We start from the raw sequence: 16,136 nt of genomic DNA, 5'->3' as shown, positions 1-16,136 counted from the left end.
CCCCTCATCCCACCCCTGCGCCCCGAAGTTAGGGACAGCCTCACTGGCAGAGGTTGATGGCTCTATCGCTCCAAAGCCACGCACCACTCGCCACCCAGAAAACCTACAGCACGGTGAGCAGGCAGCTTTGAAATGATTCCCGCAGGCTGGCACCAGCGCTTTTCCAATTCCATCATGCGCTGTTTCCCAGCTTTTTTGAGGAAATCATGTTTATAACCCAGTAAGAAAGTTGCTAGAAATCCAAGCCAACACAGCACAGCCCGGCTCTGCCCGGCCCGTCTGGCAGCTGGAGGAGCCCAGGCTCCCGTCTTTGTTGACAGCCCTGCACCGATCCTGCCCGGGAAGGACGGGACGCTTCTGTGTCCTCCAAACGCCACCGTTCCACGGGCTCCAAGTCTGGCCAGGACTTGGGAGAGCAGCACCCCATCTACCTCGTGTTAACTGCAAAACCAACAAAATAAGCAAACTGACACAACTACCTCAGTCACAGTGGTCTCCTGCCCAGTTACACCGCTGCTCACCTCTCCCGTTTTGCACCACTTACTTTTTTTTTTTTTTTTAAATTTTGGAGTTGTTTCCTCCCTCCTCCCCTGCTGTCTCTCCACGCTCCTACTTCTTCCCTTGGACACCCTGCGTCAGGCCTGCAGCCCACCCTGGGGCTCTCACCCCTCCTGCCCGCCCTGCTCCCAGGAGCTCACTACTTCTCCCTCGCTGTGCCCTTGAAACTTTGGAATCTGCCAGTGGCCACTCCCTGGACTTCCTTCGCTGTTCTGGTTTACCAGTAGTACCTTCCCTCCCCTTCAGTAGGTGCTACCCAGCCCTGAATCCCACCTCGTGGAAAACTCTCCCGAGAGACTCCTTCTTTAATTACTGTTTTACTCCTAAGACTCTGAGTCCAATGTTTAGACTTGCGATACTGAGGAGGGGTGCATTTTCCTTCCAGATATTTCACAACTGACTTGGGTCTCATCTTCACCCCTTTAACGATGCTTAAAAATAGGAGAACACTCAATGCACTAATATTTACTTTTATCAAATAACTTTACAGGAGGAAAATGTTTCTTGGGGCAAGGCCACCCTTCCTCGCTGCTCTTTAGAGAATGTGAAATGAGGACTTCTTAGTCGAGTGACGAGGCAGGCCTGGGCAGGGTTCTGTCTTCGAGTGTGATTATAAACCTCCTTATTTAGACCATACCTCCTGAGTGAAGCTGTCTGAGCACTGGGCTTTACACAAACATTATCTCATTGGTTCTTATAAGGGACAAGAAATCTGGCATATTTCCGCTGGTGTGACAACTGCTTACCACTTTAGGAGAAATTTAAAATTTTTCAGAATGGTTTAGCTTACTAGTGTGGCCCAAATTCTACTTAATATGTATAAGGGCCGGGCGCGGTGGCTCACGCCTGTAATCCTAGCACTCTGGGAGTCCTAGATGGGCGGATCGTTTGAGCTCAGGAGTTCGAGACCAGCCTGAGCAAGAGCGAGACCCCATCTCTACTAAAAAAATAGAAAGAAATTATATGGACAGCTAAATAGATATATAGAAAAAATTAGCCGGGCATGGTGGTGCATGCCTGTAGTCCCAGCTCCTCAGGAGGCTGAGTCCGGAGAATCACTTGAGCCCAGGAGTTTGAGGCTGCAGTGAACTATGATCATGCCACTGCACTCTAGCCTGGGTAATACAATGAGACACTGTAAAAAAAAAAAAAAAAAAAAAAAAAAAAAAACCTCAAAAAATAAATAAATAAATATTTGGTCTTTGTCCATCGCTCGTGGCCAGAGCTCCTAAAACCCTTGGAATTTCCTAAATGATAAGAGCAACAGGTACATCTTTTGTTATAATATTTGGTATTGGTCCCCAATTCCTGGCACAGAGTTTCTAAAATCCTTGGAATTTCCTGAGCGATAGGTGTGAGAGGGGTGTCTTGTTATTCATAATAAGTCCCTTCCAATCTTACCTGAGTTTATGTTAATGAAGTGACTCAGAAACCAGAATGGGGACTGGTTGGTTACCAGAGGAACCCACCAGGTGATTAGAGAGTTAAAGCTTTCAGCCCCCCAACTCTGGGCAGTGGAGAGCAGCTGGAGATTGAGTTCAATCACCAATGGCCAATGAGCTGATCCCGCATGGAGGTGCTGGGAGGCTGCATGGAAGCTCTCGGCCCTCCGCCACACCTAGTCCTATGCATCTCTCATCTTTAGCTCTTCCTGAGAGTCTTTCATTCATTTATTCATTCATTCGAGACAGGGTCTCACTCTGTTGCCAGGCTAGAATGCAGTGATGTGATCATAGCTCACTGCACCCTTGAACTCCTGGGCTCAAGCAATCTTCCTGCCTCAGCCTCCTGAGTAGCTGGGACTACAGGTGTACACCACCACACCTGGCTAATTTTTCTATTTTTTGTAACGATGAGGTCTTGTTATGTTGGTCAGGTTGGTCTTGAATTCCTGGCCTCAAGCAATGCTCCCGGCTCAGCCACCCAAAGTGCTGGGATTACATACAGGTATAAGCCACCACACCCGGCCTACCTCCTTTATAATAAACCAGTAAATGTTTCCCTGAGTTTTGTGAGCTGTTCTAGAAAATTACTCATCCTGAGGAAGGGGTCATGGGAACCCCCAATTTATAGCCAGTTGGTCAAAAACACAGGCAGCCTGAACTTGCAAAATTGGTATCTGAAATGGGGAACAGTCTTGTAGGACTAAGCCTTTAACCTGTGCGGCCTGCCCTAACTCGGGGCAGTTACGGTCACAATTGAGTTAAATTATAGGATACCCAGTCAGTGTCTGCCAAGAATTGGAAAATTAGTTGGTGTGGGAAAAACTCTCCCATGTTTGGTGTCAAAGTCCTGTGAGTGCATAGGAAAACATTTTTTTTTTTCCTTTTTAAGGTAAATTAAATTTCCTGCCTAGATTTGGTTGTTGCCCTCATGTACCAGTGCTTATTCTGGGTGACGCCACATGGAGAGGCCTGCAGGCAAGGCCCTTCCAAACACTGGTCAGAGGTGATGAAAAGGTGATCAGGAAAGGAATCTGCTGGCAACCAGGACTTGGAAAGCACACAAATGGAGAGGACGCTCAGCTCTCGGGAGGCCGAGGCACCTGCTCACAGCAGGGGCAGTTACCCTGGCCCCACCTGCCTTCTCCCATTCCCTTGGTCACCCACTAATACTGAATGAATGCCTATGATGTGTTCCCATCCCTTAGAGTGAGCTCCTCAAACCCAGGCTCCCGGCTTTAGCTGAGCCCAGGAAAGGAGGCAGCGTGGTCTTCTCCGTGTTTCTCTGCAGACAGGGCTGACCACTGACTCACGCGCCTTTGGTCTTCCCCGCTTCTAAAGCCCAGTCCTCCCCTCGCTTCTTTCTGCCTCCTGAGCTGCTTCATTTCTGTTTCCTTTATTGATTCCATCTACCTCTTTTGCCTATGAAAGTCGGTGCTCTCAGAGGCTGAATCTCCTTTCTCTATAGCCTTTCCCTCAGAGATCACAAAAGGGGAACCAACTCTCCCCTTGTGACTGGACAGTCACACGCATTCTTGCCCAGGCTCCTAAACACAGGCTCAGTCTTGCCCTCCAGACCAACCCATGGTTCTTGCCAGCCTGGTATTCCTAAAACACTACTTTGCATCTACCCTCTTTCATCTGGCTCAAAGCTCTGCAATTCCTTAAAATAATTGTTTTGTATCTGGGGCATGCTGTAGTCTAATGCCAAGGTTCCTACTTTTCTAATGAGGAAACGGAAGTTCTGAGAGATTAAGTAGCTATTGAAGGTTGCACAGACAACCAGGGGCAAAGTCAAAAGTAGAGCCTGTCTCCTGCCCCCAGTGCTTTGCCTGTTACCTGGAGTGCCCCCCGGGAAGCCCAGCTTCTCCTCTAGCCCCGTGTGCTGCTATGAACCCTGCACTCCACACTCCTGTAAACGTCCTGATCCCAGCACACAGCACACGCGAGCTCCCTGTCTGTCATACTTTCTTCTTTTCCTCTCCACTTGCTTAAGGGACCGAGCTGAATGAAGTACAAGCTACCCGTCTGGGAAGTCACTGCTGCCCATCATGACTTTTGGTGAATAATCTCTCTTCCGGCTTCTCATTGGGTCCAGTGTCTGATCCTAAGCTCCCATCGTGTGTCTTTGCCCCATGAATGCAAATGTGCCATGTGTGATGCCCTGAGCCACAAGTTCTCTGAGGGCAGCGTCATGCACACACACATCTCTGCCTCCACAGGCCTGCACAGAGGCACTGGCTTAGTTGACATTTGTTGTTGTGAATATCTGAGGCCCAGGGAAGGCAGCAGTGGGCAAGGGAGATGGGCTGCACCCCAGAAGCAGGAGTTTACTGGACTGTCCACAGAAGGCAGAACAGCCTGTGCTTCTAGGGACACCTCTGGTCCCCAGCTCCTCCGCCTCGCTGAGTGGGCCACATGAACACACACACCAGAGCCAGCTGAGCTGGCATCAATCAGACTGGAAGGAAAGTTCATGAATTGCTTATTCTCTTCTCAACAGTCAACCCTGACTTGAATGGACGAGCTGTTAAGGCTCCAGGAGCCTATTGTAGCCCCTAGAACAAGATTTAAGCAATTGCTCTTTCAGAGGTCAGGGCAGCAGTGGGCTAGAGCCCCACAGCTGCTTCCTGAGAAAGAAGGTGCTCCAACTCCCAGATGCACCAGGCCCGCTGCAGGGCGCTCCGGGGCAGGTGAGCCTGCGGGATGCACACCTGTGCCTGCAACAGCACATCCTCGTCAGCATGCTGGCTCCCTTCCCACCCACGCACATCATACCTGCTCCCCAGGGGAGAGCGTGCCTACCCAACCAGCACCCTCGACTGCTAATTTTTCCTGAATGATATTCTCAAAGGAATGAAAACAAGTGAGCTCACCGTTTACCTCCCTCTCACTTGGTCTCTGACTTTCAAACCTCAGGATCTAATTGGATCTACTTGCAGAGCTAAAATTTATTTCACAATGCCTCATCTTTTACTCTCCTGAGTTAAACGCAAAAGAATGTGAAATAGGAAATCTCCACTTGCTCAAATATTCCATTTAGGTTTCATAAACTGCCCCAAAAGGTAGTGAATGGCACCTACACAAACAGATTAGGTCTGTCCTGCTTCAAGGAGATCGCACAAAAAAAAAAAAAAAAAAATTCCAGAAAGCTAAAACCTGTGTTTGCAAAAATCCTTGCTTGCAAACCACTCACTAAAGAGGTTACAAAGGGTCTGGTAATCACCTTGCTAGGCCTCAGTGCCTCTAAATGAAGAGGTCAGACAAAAAGATCTGCAAAGTTGCTTTTAACTCTACATCATGGTGATTCTATATGTATTTGTAGGGGGCAATAACTTTAATTACAAAAGACTTCTCACTGTAGGCCTTCTTTAAACATTAAAGATACACATATGATTTGGTTTTAATTCAGTTTACACTATATTTTTAAGAACAATCCCCGAAATGAAGAGAGGTATACAACCACGCTCATCTCACTGATTTCCAAGTGGTTAGTAAAAAGACAAAAATGTTGATAAATAAATGGTTTGTGGCACATCCAGCGACTCTGCATTATTTTGAAATGAAATCATTGGGTCCTGAGATTTTCTGGCCCTACTACATTCTCTTTTCACCCACCCACTTTTTGGCTACTTCCTGGATTACCAACAGCCGGGATCAGGAAATTTAATCATCCATGCAATCCTGACTGTTCAATGGCATCACAATTTGGGGGCAAGAAATGAATACGATGCGTATTCATTTTCAGTCTGATGAAAATTTCAGAAGTGAGGAAGAAAAGGCCCCAAATGTGTTTAAGTTTACAGAGCTAGAGGAGTCAGACAAGGCCAAGTTATCAAGTGACGTGTACTATGCAGGAGAAAGTACGACAGATCTTGAAATGGATCTTTTAGTGCTCGTCAGCACACCGCACTCCAAGGCTAATGACTACATAAAAGGAACAGACAATCACGTCAAAGTCCGGTGTTTAAGAGCATATGCAGTACCTTTTACATTATGTATGACATCAAGGTCAGCCTGCACCAGGTGCTCTCACCAGCTTTAACCTTTCCTCCTCATTCCTCTGCAAAGCAAGGGCCGAGGAAAGGAGGGAATAGAGAAGAAAACTGGTAAAGTAACACTTAGCAATGAATGATGTTGTACAGGCTGCCACAACACGTGAGGTTAAAACAGTGAGAACACTACACGGTGTTCTCTGCGACTCTTTATTATAGAAGATGGTATTAATCACCACCATGAACAACTGAACTTTTATCCTCTACGATACTCGGCCAGGTATTGGTCCCATTCTCCCATTCTTTCTAGGGGAAATCTCTCCTTTTCCTTTCCCCCAAGGAGTTATAATCACCAGGGGGTGGCGGCAGGGGGCTGATGCTGATCTTGAGTCCCCGAAGGTACTGCAAGGATGCCTGCTCGCACAGTGAGCTTGGGGGGCAGCCTTCAGGCACACGGCTGTCCTGGCACTACACTGACCTCAGTCACTCCACTGGCAAGCTGACCGATCAAAATGAGCTTCCTGGTCAACCCACTGGGGAACTGGGAAGCCTAGGCATGGCAGACTACAGTGACATGGACTGTAGGTGACCTGGAGCCCGAAGAAACCACTGCAGAACTACTGAGAAACAGGTTAAGCTCCTGTTAAATGGTATTTAAACCAAGGAGGGCTACAATGGAAAGAACAAAGGCCGATGCATAATCCCCAAAGAATTCATATGTCATCATCAGGAGATATGACAGATTGACCAAGTGGAATACCATTATGCTGAGAGTCACTCAGGTGTGTATACACATCTTGTAGATTTTAAAGCAACTTGAAACTTAGCAGATGCTACAAAGTAGCCCATTTGTTATAACACAACACACAGGCAACTGAACCTTGTCTCCTGTCAATGACCAGGGCAGTGTGTGTTCTCCATTCTCAAGCTGGCTACTGGGAGGAAGTGAGGTCCTTCCCTCACCCCCTGGTGCTTGGGTACCTCTCACTTTAGTGCGCTCCGGGCACCTCCTACCCAGCTCTGCAGGACTGCCAGGTCTTCTAGGGGCTAGCAGGATGCACTTGACAATTCCTGCCTGTGATTCTGGACAGCTGCAGAGCCAGGGCCTGGGCTCTTCTTTCTCCTGTAAGACACGTGGTCTCTCCACTCCTGGCTTCTCAAACTGGGGTACAAGCAAACACAGAACACACAAAGCATCTTGGTGAGTGCCAAGTTTACTTTAGGAAGGGGGAGGGCAGCTTTTGGCTTTACTGGAAGTACTGCATGAGGGTTAAAAGCACAGGCTCTATAGTTAGTTGGCCTCAGTTCAAATCCTTATTCCACAGTTTCCAGCTTTATGATTTTAGGGTACAATTTGTAACTTCTCTGAATATCAGTTTTCTTAGTTATTAGGTAGAATGAACACAAAGAGTTATTATGCAGGTATTAAATAAGATAATACACACAAAAAGGTGCCTTCCACCATGTCTGGCATATGGAAGAGCTCAATACATTTCAGTTTCAATACTGCTTCTTCAGTCTTCAAGGAAATTTGAGATGCTGGCAAGCCACTTTGGGCCCTGACCCCAGTGATCAAAGACACATGCTTGTTTTGCCTCTGCTATTAACAGTACTTTAGTGGAAAATTTCAGAAACCCTAAATAGGTTCGTCCTCTAGGTTTGGAAAGCACTATTCCTATAAAGTGAGGCCAGACAACCTCTAAGCAGTGCTCTAAGAAGTTTCAACACATCATGTTTCAACAAATCATGTACCATTAAAATTAATTAATTAATTTCATAAGACATTATGGGGCCCTCCTGGATGAGAGGTCTTAGGTCTGGCCCTGGGGATTCAGGGGAAAAAAAAATCCACAGACCTTGCTGTCAAAAAGTTCATAATGAAATAGAGGCAAACGAAAACTAATAACCCTAACACAGGGTGAAAACACGGTACAACTGAGGGAAGTATAGGGAGCTGTGGGGACACCCTGAAAAAGCATCTCCCCCAAAATGTGTCTGATTGGAAACATGACCCATTGGAGGAAAGGCAAGAGAGTGACCCTACAAGGGAAACAGCATTTGTTGAGGAAACGAGGACAGGCCGGTCAAGTGGTGCCGTAGGTATTTGTTGTTGTTTTGGAGATCCATGTTAGAACTCCCCTACCATTCTGGAGAAGCTCCTATTTGCAAGTGGTTGTAGGAGGCAGATGCCTATCTCCCACGACCAAAGCTGGCTGGAACTGGAAGTTCTTTCTCCCACAGCAACTTCCACGTCTGGGATTTTAAATGCTAAGGATGAACAAATATTCAGCCACATCTGGAGTCCCAGCAGTGACAGAACTCAAACACACAGAAGCACTGAAGGCAGTGGTGAGGTCCTCACCAGATGGTTCTTGGGTCCTTGGCTGTATTTCCTGATGCATATTCAGAAGCTAGTTTTCCAGCCTTTTAGTGGATGTGTGAAATACCCAATATCCCTCCAACAAATTTAAAATTCTATTTCTTGCGACCAAGAACCCTGATGACAGATGTGGTTATTTTAACAATTAAGGTACAAATGCTGAGGTCCTGGGCCAAGGCAGTGACAGGGGAGATAAAGAGAAGGAGATGCATTCAGTAGATAATGAGGAAGATAAAGTGCCAGGTCTTGGTGAACAATTGGAAGTAGAAGATTAAGGACAGGGCAGAATTAAGGACAACGTCCAGGTATGTAGTGCAGGTATGTAGTTTGGAAGCCAAAAAAAGGGGGATGATGGTGAAAATACAGAAGGAGGATCAGATCGGCGGATAGTAGGAAAGGATGGGCTCAGTTTAGACCTGCTGAATTAAAGATGCCTGTGAGACATTCAAGGCATGATGTCTATGACGAGGTTGGTTGTACGGCGGTTCTTAGAAAGGCACAGGCTAGAGGTCCAGGAGATTAAAATGAAACAGCTAGAAAAAGAAAGGAGACCGAGAGAGTGTCATGTCATAGGAACCAAGGAAGAACTTTAAGATTGCAAGGAATCTGGTCTCTTAGTGACAAATGCAATTTCAAAAAAAAAAAAAGGTAAGAGCAAGAGATCAAAATAAAAAAAAATGAATGCTGGGTCACTGGTGATTTTAGCACCTGGGAAGTCACTGGTGATTTTGGCAAATGCGATTTTTGGCGGGGCAGGGGGAGAAGACCTCAGTAGGATGAGGGATGACAAAGAGTACACAAAGAGGAACGATGCAAAAGTTTGTTTTACTTTTAAAGCTCATTTTAAAGGAGAGATAAGCAATACTCCAAACTGGACAAAGTGCCAAGGATTACGTTTAAAGAATGGAGATCATTCATTCATTCAATCCACGCTGTTTAATGAGCACCTGTTACTGCACAGGTCCTGGAGATATAGGCGGAAATAAAACAGACATGGTCTTTCCTTCCAGAGCTTTGTTCTAAAAGAGGAGAAATGTTAGACAGCGTGGTGAGTGCCAGCAAGGAAAGGAATAGGGACTGCCCGAGAGGGTGATGGGGATCAGAAAAATCCTCTCTGAGGAGCTGACCAAGAAAAGGAGATCAGGTGGAGAGAAGGAGATTTGGGGCAGAAATATCATCAAGTGCCAAAGCCCTGGAATGGGGAGCTTGGGCTCACCTCTGTGCAGAAGGGGAGGAGCCAGGGAAGACGTGGGGTGACTGGTGCGGGAGGAGCCCAGGATGGAAGGAGAGGCACTCTGCAGTAGCAATGCACCGGGAGGGTGGGTGTGGATGAAGGTGAGTCTGGCAGTCTGGGAGCAGGAAGTTGAGAGAGTTATCTAATGGCTACTGTTTTCTTTGTGAAACAGCAGGCCTGGTGAGGCATGGGAGAACTGAGCGAGATGGTGGCGGGAAACGGCTACCATGGGCAATGGAGGAGGAAGCTGAACTCACTCACCACTCAACCTCCCTCTTTTCCAAGTCCTCACAAAGTGACCCCCCTCCACAATGACTGTCTCAATTTCTGGAACTAAAGTCGCAATAACCAGGGCAAAGCAGCCCCGGATGCCTCGGTGCTCAGCACTGGAAAGATCCTCAGAGATCTCAACTGCCACTCACTTTTACTACTTCATAATTAAGCAATTTACTCAACAGGAAGCAACTGAATGCCAAATATGTGGCTACCGGCCTATCTCCTCAGGAAGCTCCCATCCGCTGGCAACTGTTGAGATCCTCTTCTCAATGGCATTCCCCTTGTTAATAAAGTGAGTTTCTTCCTTCATTTCCCTTGCTTTCCTATTCATGTATGTCTGGATATCTTAAACTCATTCAGTTTTTAATAGAGCAAGGCCTGGATTATTTTTCTCTGCTCAATACCCAAGCACAATCACCTATTCATTGGTAAGCAGGCAAAATGGAATCAATTCTTTAGGAGGTGGCTATAGGCTGGGGACGGAGGTTCAGCACCCCTGGCACGGAGTCAAGTACGTTCTAAGCTACGATGGCTTAACAATATCCCCAGTCATTTGCTTCTACATTCATGCATATACACAAATATGTTGGCCTCCAAGGACTTCTGAGTCTGACTCGATATTTTTTTCAGATTCAATCCCAAACAAAGTATACTAGTCTCTCACTGCAGTTCAGAATAATGACTTAAAAGTATCTCCCATTACAGCAAATCATGCATAAAGCATCCAAAGGCAATTTTCTTGCAATACAGACACTGTAAAGAGCTCATGGTGAGCTCACACTAAATGGGATAAGTCCACCAGAAGAAAAAAAGAAAAGCTAACTATAAGAGGAGGAGGGGAGAGATAACTAAGGAGAAGTAAGGTAAGAAAGACTTCTTCACACAGCACAGCTCCCTTCGTGTCTGGGTGGTGATAGCTAAACGGAGGGTTCTAGATCACAGCTAATAACCAGTCTTGCAGGAACTGCCCAGGACACACACACACAAAACACACAGACACTCATCCTTTATTTCCTGGCAGAAGCTACAATGATGCTATCTGGTTAATAAGGTATTTGCTTAATCTCCCTCAAGAGTTATTCAATATCCTACCCTAATTGGTATCAATTTAAAACTCGAGCACCTCAGATTATTTTAAAAGAAACATTCTGGGCTTTCTTTAAACAGCAGAGAGGCCAGACCAGAGAGGCCAGACTTGTGGCAGATCTGCAGAATGCAAATGATGGGAAGTGAGGAACAAGCAGAGGGGGCCCCTGAACCTCTTCACACTCCAGCCTGCAGGCTGCTTCTACACTTGCAACCAGAGAGCTGGGCAGGAGGGAAAATCGTGGATGTTGCTAGAGGAAGGTATAATACATACTTTGAGGAAATGTTTTCCACTTTCTTCCCACTTCTTTTTTCTCAAAAGAGATAGAAAACACACCAGGAGAAAATGCCAACTTAAGTGCTACTTGTAAATTATACAAAAGTTCACCCTTGGATTCTCTCGCCCTGGTCCCTATTTGCCTTCTATTTGCCTTTGACTACTTTTGACTTTCAATAAATTGCTCTTAAAAGACCTAGAAAAGCAAAGCATCCATCAGCACACAGCTCTATCAGAATAGAAGCCACAGCAAAGAAACATTAATACCCCAAGCTCCACATCAAGCTTAAACACAACGCTGCTGGCTGTCATTTTTCATTCATGACAGCCCTATATTTCCATTAAACAAGCCTCCCTTTTACTGACTCTTTCCTTCACACAGCATAATAAGGTAAACGTCAGCTCACAGAGACTATATTTTGAAACACAGAGCTTTACTTTGGGAGGGGACTCAGTAGAAGACAGAAGAGGACGAGTTCCAAGGGCTCTTCCTAACTGTCTACCAAATGGAGAAATGATGGGGCTCCTGCTGCCAGAGCTGCTATGACTGACTTGAAATTTACCAGTTTCCCAAGAGGCTACTTGACAAGAAAGGGAATTCCACAATTTCTAACATTCTCCCCTCTTACTCTCTAATTTACCTCCACTCCTACCCACCCCACCCCCCAACTTACAAGACGACTTTTGTATACGTAAAGTTTCAGGGAACAAAGCATACAAACACTCACAGGCAAATAAACTCCCCAAACTAACACTAGCGTATAATTGTATTTTGCTTGGAGCTTTTCCAGCCCTGTCACCCGTCTGTTAGGAGTAAATGAAACCCTTTGCTTTTGCAAAGTTAGAAACAAACTCTCCTCAGTTTCAAACTACACAAGGCCCCCCTCATATCTTTCAGCCCCCTTAAGCCCCCAACAAAATGAACTCACTGCTGAAAAGCTAGCAATGAAGAAGAAAAAAAACCAACCTATTCCCCAAATAAAGATCTCTCACTTCTCCCCCTCACTCAGCTTCCCCTTTCAGCCGGAAACTACAGCGTTTCTCATTTCTGAAATCCCTTTTCAAGGGACCCTTGACTCTTAGGACTCTTCCAGGAGATCCGGCTCTCGGCCGTCCTGATGCGGCAGGCAGCCTTTTCCAAGCACATTCTACATTCTTGAGTGGGGCTCCTTCGTTTCCAGAAAAAGCCGAAAAGCAGCCTTGAGTGGGCTGGCTGAACTGGGTCCGACTCTTCCTCCCCTTTCCTCCCGTCCCCTCTGAACTGCTGCGGGATGAGAAGGGAGCCCAGAGGGGGCCGGGGCTCCGCACGTTCAGCTCCAGCCGGGCTGCGAGGGCGCAGGGGAAGCAGACGAAGCTCCCATCTGTGTTTACGCTATCCACCGCCTTCCTGCACATTCCTCCGCAGCACTCGGCTGGCCCCGAGGGAAATCAAAATCATACCTTCCTTGGATTCTTCTCCCTCGGAGTGCATGGTGTCAGGGCAAGCGGCTGCAGGGGCGACTGCCACTGACATGGACTCGGAGCGGCCTCAAGTCCGCTCGCCAGCCAAAATCCGCACACGACGTCAAATAAAAGGAAGGAGGGCCACTAAAATCAAAACCTCCCCGGGGCGGGAGGGCTGGTCCCGGTGCAGGGATTTTCAGGGGGAAAGTTCTGCAAGAGTGACGAATCGCGTCTCAGCTGGGCGGCGGGAGTCCGCCCCCGAGCGCGCGCCCGGGCCGGCGGCGGGGCGGAGGCGACCTGGCGGGGCTGGCCGGGCCGGGCGCACGCAGGTGGGGCGGAGGCCGGCGCGCAGCGACCCTGCCGGAGGCAGGGCCGAGGGGACCCGGGACAGACGCACTGAAATGTGCAATGAAGGAAGAGTCTCGTCTCGGCGCCCGCTGCAGTTTTACGTAAAACAATAAATGCTCATAGGGTAGAAGGAGTGCTTCTGTAATTTTAGGTTACACTTTTCTGCGCCTCTTTCACTTTCCTTGTCTTGGAGTCTTACATGCCAAAAATCAGGGATTTTAAAACTGCTGGGTTTTGTACGTCAGTTTTGCAGGAAAGTAATGTGGCTACCTCCGTGGAGTTGGAGGGACCACAGCTTCGCAAGTGGGGGCGGGGCTTGGGGTGGGGCTTCTGAAGAAAGTGGGACCGCCTCCACCCCCTACCTTTGCACCCGAAAAGCAGACGAGGCCGCTTACTCACCCGGGAGAGCCCCGGGCCGTCACCCTTGCGCGACCCCGGCCCGGCGCGCCAGCTGCTCCGCGGTCACCCCAGAGGGCCGGACCCAGACGGAGAGCGCCGTTCCGTCCCCGCGCTGCTTGCGCTACGCGCCACAACTCGGGGTAAATTCCTTCAAAAAGCCAAAGGGGGAGTTTTTCAGGCTTTTGAAATGCTGATAGAATAAAGACGCCGCAGTGGCGGGAGAACAGATTTCAATCTTGCCCCGGGTCTGGCCCAGGGCGCCTAAATAGGCTGAGAGGAAGTCGCTTTAGCTCTGTGGAGCCTTGGTTTTCCCTTCTGAGAAGTGGGGACAAGAGCTGCCACCGCTATACCGGTCTTTTGGAGATATTTTGTACAGCACTTGTTTTACCACCCACCTTAGGCAAAACGTCCTCAAATAACATATCTGAAAGATCCATTTGGAAATTGTGAGGAAAGTTATATTCTTTTAATAAATTTATTTTCCAGCTGCTTATTTTTTCCTCATTTTCCATTCTATATGGGCAAAAAGCAATAAATTCAGTGAAAAGAATATGCAAAAGACGGAGATTTAAAGAGTCCGTTTAAATTCAGTTCTGCTACTTGTTATTTGTATGACCTTAATGCAAATTATTTAACCTGTGCCTACGTTTCCTCATCTGTACAATGACGATAAAAATAGTATTATTTACTTCACAGATTTACGTCCGGTATTAAAGAAATGCAAGCAAAAAGTGGTTTGAAAACCATAAGTACTACATAGATTATTACTAACTACTGCACCATTAAAAGTAAATTTTTGTAAAAGATACTCTTGGGTTTTATTTCAGTATTGGGTTTGAACAGAAAAGAATGTTTATGCTATTCATAAGCAGTGAAGGCTACTATAAACATTAATATAAGGCCTAGATATTAAATCACTTCCTCTTGCTGGGTGACTCTAACATGCCTAAGACCCTAGCAGAATGTTATCTCAATTTCACTGAAAGACCACAATGAAGAGAGGAAGACATAGCCAAACAGAGAAGGGAGAAGAGGAGAAACATCTGGAAAACATCAGTGTTGTGGAACCTTCCAGAAACTGACCCTGCCACCACAAAGGTAATAGGCTGCACCCTTCTGAAAGTCACAGTTAACTCTGTGGTCTGGTCAGGCACACATCCTGGCTCAGGAGCTGCTAGGATGTACACCTTTGCACCCAGTAACCTCAGACTTATGGAGAAACAACCTGAAAGGAGGATCACTCTGAACCCAAGGAAATGCTCCCTCACCAGTCACAAGTGGCCTTTCCTGTCCTGCCCAATTATCATTCTGTCCTCTCCGTCCTCCCTACACCATCTGTCCTTGCCTGTCCCTACTGCAGGCCAGATGTCCACAGATGCCCACCAGGGGCCCCGAGGGATCACACCAGGGCTGTGTTGTACACAGACAAGATAGCTTCCATGGATCTCTAATTGGGGTAAAGCAACACTTTTTCAAGGTGATGATTATGCAAATCCAGACAACCCAAATTCTGCCCCAAGGCAGAGAATTACTTTCACTCTCTTCTTTCAGAAAGTCCCCTCATAAGAAATATTTATTAAATGTCCATTTGCAAGTCGAACAGTGTACAAACCACGTAAGTGTGTTACAATACATGTCCTTAACATCCTGCTTATTTTTTTTACAGGGGTTCATAAAAAGGCCTTTAGCCTATCTCGGGTTAGCCAAGGAGAACAAGTGCTGAATGAACAGTTCAAGTGCTGCCACGTCAGCCTTATAATTCACTTTAAAATCATGTTAGCAGCTAAGCTGATCTTTGAACATTCGCCATGATCCTCAGGAAACCTGGAGAGAAACTTCTTTTGTATTTAAATGCAAACCAGCAGTCACCTTGGGGAAGAATGTCCTGATCTAGCTGGAAGAGCAACAACTGTACAGCTTATTTTAAAAGACTATATGAGAATAAGGGCACTTTTCGGTCTCCTCTATAACCCCAAAGCCATCTGCCATAGGCAAACTACACTGCCCCAAGCCTCATGCAACATAGTGACAAAGGGCAGCTGATTCTCCAGGGCTCCCCTGGTCTGCTGCTTCCAGATATATACTAGGTCATCTTGATTTTGCTGGGCTTTCATTCAAAAGGGGTAAGACACTTTTTAGTCCCAGTGAATAAAGCTCCGGTACATCATAATGATTTGTTATCTCCTGTAGGTGAGACCTGTTCACTCTTGTGTGTTTAAGAAACATTCCAACATCCTTAGCGGGGCAATATGCATGGAAGTCACCCCAGCAATCTATTATATACCACTTGACACAAAATAGCAACTAAGCCAGCAACACTTCTCATTTAAGACTAAATTGCATTTACATACCATGTTGAACTCCTACATTATCTAATAATGGATCTTCTATCCTCTATGTCAAGATGGAAGACAGAAAATACTAGCTAAGATTCTGATGATTTATTCATTCATTCAGGCATTATCAAACATTTACATGTGTTACATGTAAATGGGCCCCACTCACCTGAGGCTTACTGATAGAATTTTGGTAATTATGACCACAGACTCAAGTCACCTTGGTTCTAAGGAAGGTATATTAACACCAACTCTCAATTGAACTTTATCACACAGCAGCAGAAAAATCTATTCCTAAATTACACCTTAATAAAGCTGTTTAAAAAAAAATTTTTTTTAAGGCCTGGACTTTTGGGCCTTTG

At 46.6% G+C, this 16,136-nt stretch overlaps 1 protein-coding gene across 3 annotated transcripts in view; it reads right to left on the bottom strand.

Annotated features, from left to right (window-relative positions):
- TNFAIP8 (TNF alpha induced protein 8) overlaps nt 1-16,136 on the bottom strand; it is a 119,048-nt gene that overhangs the window by 26,539 nt on the left and 76,373 nt on the right. The window contains exon 1 of one of the 3 annotated variants that reach the window (XM_069492361.1): nt 12,689-12,700. The exons of the other annotated variants lie outside the window; for them this stretch is intronic. The gene's annotated coding sequence lies outside the window, so the exon portion shown is untranslated. Of the gene's footprint in view, nt 1-12,688; nt 12,701-16,136 lie in introns of those variants that run through there. 3 annotated transcript variants of the gene reach the window in all.

The sequence above is a fragment of the Eulemur rufifrons genome, chromosome 17 (assembly GCF_041146395.1).
Source record: "Eulemur rufifrons isolate Redbay chromosome 17, OSU_ERuf_1, whole genome shotgun sequence".
NCBI classification, from domain to species: domain Eukaryota; kingdom Metazoa; phylum Chordata; class Mammalia; order Primates; family Lemuridae; genus Eulemur; species Eulemur rufifrons.
The sequence above is the reverse complement of the archived record's forward strand: the minus strand, read 5'-3'. Positions and strand labels throughout refer to the sequence as shown.